Source organism: Elgaria multicarinata, chromosome 14 (genome assembly GCF_023053635.1).
Source record: "Elgaria multicarinata webbii isolate HBS135686 ecotype San Diego chromosome 14, rElgMul1.1.pri, whole genome shotgun sequence".
In the NCBI taxonomy this organism is placed as follows: domain Eukaryota; kingdom Metazoa; phylum Chordata; class Lepidosauria; order Squamata; family Anguidae; genus Elgaria; species Elgaria multicarinata.
This window is the reverse complement of record NC_086184.1, coordinates 7334877-7340876: the sequence shown is the minus strand read 5'-3', so window position 1 is coordinate 7340876 and position 6000 is coordinate 7334877. Positions and strand designations below refer to the sequence as shown.

General features: G+C 47.3%; 1 protein-coding gene across 1 annotated transcript in view; it reads left to right on the top strand.

Annotated features, from left to right (window-relative positions):
• Positions 1-5509: 5509 nt before the first annotated feature.
• The window catches only part of LPCAT2 (lysophosphatidylcholine acyltransferase 2), a 47928-nt gene continuing 47437 nt past the window's right edge, over positions 5510-6000 (top strand). Inside the window, exon 1 of the mRNA XM_063141492.1 lies at positions 5510-5602. The gene's annotated coding sequence lies outside the window, so the exon portion shown is untranslated. The remainder of the gene's footprint in view (positions 5603-6000) is intronic.

Here is a 6000-nt window from a genome sequence, read left to right as displayed (position 1 = left end):
TTGCTTTGTTTTTTAGCCTCCCCCTTTGTATTGTATTGGTTTGTTTGTTTGCTTTTGTTTAAATAGGGTGACCCTATGGAAAGGAGGACCGGGCTCCTGTATCTTTAACAGTTGCATAGAAAAAGGAATTTCAGCAGGTGTTGTTTGTATATATGGATAACCTGGTGAAATTCCCTCTTCATCACAACAGATAAAGCTGCAGAAGCCATACTAGAGTGACCTGATTTAAAAGAGGGCAGGGCACCTGCAGCTTTAACTGTTGTGATGAAGAGGGAATTTCACCAGGTTCTCCATATATTCAGAGGAGGGCAACCAGGATGATCAGGGGTCTGGAAACAAAGCCCTATGAAGAGAGACTGAAAGAACTGGGCATGTTTAGCCTGGAGAAGAGAAGATTGAGGGGAGACATGATAGCACTCTTCAAATATTATTATTATTATTATTATTATTATTATTATTATTATTATTATTTATATAGCACTATCAATGTACATGGTGCTGTACAGAGTAAAACAGTAAATAGCAAGACCCTGCCGCATAGGCTTACATTCTAAAAGGTTGTCACACAGAGGACGGCCAGGATCTCTTCTCGATCCTCCCAGAGTGCAGGACACGGAATAACGGGCTCAAGTTAAAGGAAGCCAGATTCCAGCTGGACATCAGGAAAAACTTCCTGACTGTTAGAGCAGTGCGACGGTGGAATCAGTTACCTAGGGAGGTTGTGGGCTCTCCCACACAAGAGGCCTTCAAGAGGCAGCTGGACAAGCATCTGTTGGGGATGCTTTAGGGTGGATTCCTGCATTGAGCAAGGGGTGGCCTTGTAGGCCCTTCCAACTCTGCTATTCTATGATTCTATATACAAATGACTCCTGCTGAAATTCCCTTTTCAATACAACTGTTAAAGATACAGGAGCCCTGTCCTCCTTTTCATAGGGTCATCCTAGCTTAAAGATCTCCACCTTTTAGAGTTCTTCTTCATTTCTTCTTCTCCTCATACCATCATATTGAGAGTGGGTCATAGCTCATGGGACTTAAGCCTTTGACATAAGTTGGTAAAAATCGCACATACGCAGGGGTGGAAACAGTTATGACTAATTAGGAAAGATCTGAAGGCTGTGGTTAACAGCCTCATTGATAGCAACAGGTCAATGTGAGGCGTGGCAGAGAACAAGACATAGAGAACTCAGAATGCTTTCGTTTGCAGATAGTACTATTTTCCAAACCATTAGAGGAAATGGGCTTCTGTATACGTGCACTATTAATGTGAGCTTTATTGAACAACATGTAGGCATTTCAAAGATATGGCACCTCAAAGAATCTCCAAAGTATCCATCCCTATGTTCTTCCTTTGTTTAATGTATTTTTTATCCCACTCCTCAGCCAAAGAAGAAAGGCTCCTGGGGAAACTTACATAATGCCAATAGAACAAGCCTGTCACTACCTTTGGGCTTACAATCTAAAAAGACAAGTCACACAGAAAGAAAGGAATGAGGAAGGAAGAGTGCACCTGGCGGTCACTCACTCCTTTTTCTTCTTGCCCCAGGGTGCAGCTGCAGAATTGGGCAACATACTTCCAGTGGGCCACTGTGGCATTACCCCACAATTGATTATATTCCATATGTCTGGGTTAGTATGTCTGATAAGTAGGGAATGTTAGAACTGAGTGTGTGTGGTTTATGATGTAATAGGCAGGGGGGAAGGAGTATATAAGGAGTGTGTTGGGAGTTCGTGGGAGTTTTTAGGTTTTGTTTTTCTTGTGATTTCATTATTTGTAAAGTAAGAAGAGTTTAGATTCTATGGACTTAGGATTGGTGTAAAGAGAGAGAGGTGGTTGGTGTGTGGAGATTTTAGATTAGGCAGGACTGAAAGTATTATGTTTTTATTTAAAGTCCTTAAATAACAATAAACTTTTTATTATTTTGTTGGCTACCAAATACCACATGTCCGCTTGGCATTATTTACCTGCCTTACCCACCCCAGATTATACCCACAGTATATTTAGAGCATGGAAAGGAAAGGAACCTCTCGTGCAAGCACTGACTCTTGGAGGGACGCCAGCTTTCGCTGACATTTTCTTGGCAGGCCTTATAGCGGGGTGGTTTGCCGTTGCCTTCCCCGGCCGTTATTCCCTTTCCCCCAGCTAACTGGGTACTCATTTTATCGACCTCGGGCGGATGGAAGGCTGAGTCGACCTGAGCCGGCTGCCTGAAACCAGCTTCCGCTGGGATCGAACTCAGGCCGTGGGGAGAGTTTCAGCTGCAGAAACTGCTGCTTTACTGCTCTGCACCACATGAGGCTCATGTTTCCTCATAGCTAGGGGAAAGGTTAACCCTCCCTCAGGTTTTCAAGTGGTGGTGCTTGGCCAGAGAAGGGTTTAGGCGACTTCCCTCTGGGCTTGAACTGTGGAACCACCTGAAGGGCAGCGCGCAAGACAAAGGCTTCTGGTCTATTTCTTCGCTCTGGTTAGGTGAGCAGGCAGTATGGTAGGGATGAAGAGCAGCAGGGCCAGGAAGTGCTAGGGGTTGACTGTAGGCCCACTGCAACACTCCTAAGCAGTAGCTGCTCCATGGCCAGCGGGCACCCCTGACTGACCCTGGGTCTGTGTCATACGGTACATAAGGGAAGCTTTATCAAGAGAATGATGTGAGGAGAAGGACAGCCTTCCATCACTTGCTCACTGTTTGTCTCTTCTGACTGGCCTCCAGAAGGTATGGCAAAGGAAGGCTGTGTGTGTGGAAACAGCTGGGCTGAGAAGAATTGGCCAGATTGTGGAGGAATTAGGCATGGGGGATGCATGGGCAGATTTTGAGTCCATGGTCATGGCCAGTTGTGCAGGCTCCAGAGTAGGCCTCTAGATCCTGGCAAGTTCTGGACAGCACCCTGGATAGCTCCGTGTGGAGTTCAGGCTGTTGGCCAGTGTGTGAACTAGACTAGATGAACCCTTGGTCTGATCCAGCATGGCTCTTCTTATGTTCTTAGATGTCTCAAGGGCAGTGCTCAATCATTGCATCAGTACCAGGAACCCAAACTGAGCATTAGAGAGAGAAGCAACTCAAAGTGTCTGGATAGCTCTGCCTTCATTGAGAAGAGCATTTTAGGTTAAAGGGATTTCTCCTGCTTTAACAGCCAGTGGCTTCAATGGAGCAGGGGAGAACAGGGTCCCATGGGACCTTCTGTGCTGGAGTCCTGAGAGTCAGAGGGAGATAAAATGACCTTCTCAGCCAGAGAAGTGATGGCCAAACAAGCCCCTCAGGTTAGGAGGAACATTAATGGCTGACTCTGAAACCAGTTCCCTCTGAAGAACTGAAACCTCCTCCAAACCCATGGCTTCATCCCCAAAAGATGGAGATTCAGACCCAGGAATCTGACCCAGACCAACAACAACAACAACAATGGACCAAAGAGCCTTCACATGCATTGGGTACAACAGCAGAGCTACACAGAGAGGTATGTCTGGAGTTCAAATAATTTGTCACCACTCTGTACAATACAAATAATAATGAACAAACAAATGCATATTGTTGATGAAATGACCCTGGCTTGTCTCATCATGGCAACCATCAAAGCAATCAAAGGCAGCCCACTTTCTCCCTGTACCAAAATCCATCTAAGATGTAGAGTTTGAACCAGTGTAGCTATTGCCTCTCTACCCATTTCCTGCCAAAACAAAACGGAACTGGTCGATTCAAAGCATGTGCCCCCTGCTGATTTGAGGGGAAGCCGCTGTGTAAGAGTCCTTTGGCTTTGCTCAGTCGCAGATCTTCCACAATCAAGTTGAGGCAGATATATTGCTTTGGGTTCCACAAAGGTGTCCCATTGTGAGGTCTTTCCAGTGAATATCCTGTGATATCCATTCCCGCAGCAAAGGCACCAATCGGTGGGCATTGCTGGTGGGATGTCTCTGGTAAACCAACTAGCCAACCTTGTTTCCTTCCACGCAAAGCCCCTTTCAATTGAAAACATGAAGGGGGAGTAGAATTCCATGCATCAGACCAGCATGTGCTCAATTCAAGACCACCCCCTCCCCCCCCACTCACACACACATGCAACGCCCTAAAAGCAGGAATTCTGCTTTTCTAAAAGAGCAATGTGGGAACATGCCCTAAATTTTGGAAGTGATTATTATGAAACCTGTAGAGTAGTCTTCTCCAACCTGGTGCCCTTGGTATGTTTGGGCTACAAATACTATCACCCCCAGCCAGCATGGTCACTGGGTGGGGATAATAGGTGTTATACTCCCAGACATCTGGAGGGCACCGGTTGGAGAAGGTGTGCTCTCTATCCCAAGGCAGACCGACAATGGCATCTGGCACATCTGGAACGTTGGACTCCTGCATGGAAACAGACATCCTTGGGGGTTTGTCTCTAATCCATCATCCCCTGTTTTGGAACCTAGTGACTTCTGACAACATTGGCAGGTTGGTGGAAGCTTGTGGATGGTCTACACCTCATCTGTCTCCTGCACATTACTTGATAAGTGAAAACGCTGAGCTGTATCCCATGTTAGTCCAACTTAGAGTTAGTCCAACTGCCATGAGAAACTTAAGTCTCATTCATTTCAATGGGTCTTAAGTTGGACTAAGGTTGGATACAACCATTTGAACACACCCTCGATGGTGAGTAATATAGCTTCACACTTCCTTGCTACTTTGCCCAAATGTCAGGGCTGTTATTTCCATGCCATCCAACTAGTTTCCATATGTTTCTCAGAATGCATTGTGACTCTACTTAGGTCTCTCTCTGTGTGTGTGTGTGTCCCCTTTAACACAATAACCTACTTACAACTCTAAATTCTTCATTATGTAACATTAAATGTTTTTAGTTTCTCTCTCTTTCTCTCTCTCCTTCCAGTAATTCCAATTAAGCTACTTTTTTCAAATGCTTGACAGTCGGAGTCGGCGGCTATCACCACTTCTCCTGTTACCAAATTCCATAAATGAACTATGCAGTGTGAAGGACTTCCCTTTATCTACTCTGAAATTCCAGTCCCCCATTAACTGCCAAACTCTGCAAAGGAAATGGGGGTTAAAAGCAGAGGAGCAAGGACCCCTCAAATATCTGCCAGTCTCCTTCCTCTTCCTCTTCCTCCACCCCTTCCCCTTCCCCCAGAAACCTGGAGTCCTAGCACTTCCCCTCCAAGAGTCTTCTACCAGAACAAATACGTTAGTCTTCATTATTCAGGCGCCATCATCTTTGCTCTGTGTGTGTGTGTGTGTGATTGGGTTTTTTAAAATCTAAGCTATGCTAAAGTCTGCAGAGGAAGCTGCTGCGAAAGGCAGAGGAGCAGGGAAGTGCTGAAAGAGTTGGCAACCTTCCCCCTCCTCTCCCCCCTCCCTCCTCCCCACCATCTCGAGGGATGACGCGCAGGCGCCTTGGAGGCAGGGAGGAGCGAGGGCTTTTGCAGCATCTCCCGGTTCGCTTTGGAGACTTGTCAGCGATGAGTCTGGGCGCAGCAGCGGCCGAAGCAGCAGCCGGCGGCATGCAGGGGCCGCAACCAGCCCCCCGGCTCTTCCCCTTGCCTCGCCAGGAGTCGCTCGCCTCGCCGTTGGTGCTCAACCCGTTCGTGCAAGAGGCGCGCCTGGACGCCAAAGAGAAATCCAGGGTACGGACGGGCAGCCGCGGTAAACAAGCCCGGGGGAGAGAGAGAGGGGGGGGAGTGAGGATTTACGGGGGCATCTGGGGCGAAGGGGAGCGAGATAGGCGGGGTGAGAAGGGGCGCATTGCAAAGCAAGCCACCGGGGCAATGATGCCACCGAAGGGCGCTGGACAGCTCTCGCTGGCGTTTTTTAAAAGGCGCACCTGCTGCTGCTGCTGAAAATGCATGATTTAAGCTCCTCCGAAGATGGCAGAGCTTAAATCCTGTACGTGGGTTTTTTCTGGTGCCTGCTTAGGGAGAGAAATAATAATCATAATCATAATCATAATAACAACAACAACAACAATAGGGAACCCAGCTGAGAAGAGCCTGGCCAACTCCTGGCATCAGCAGGAGAGGCATTC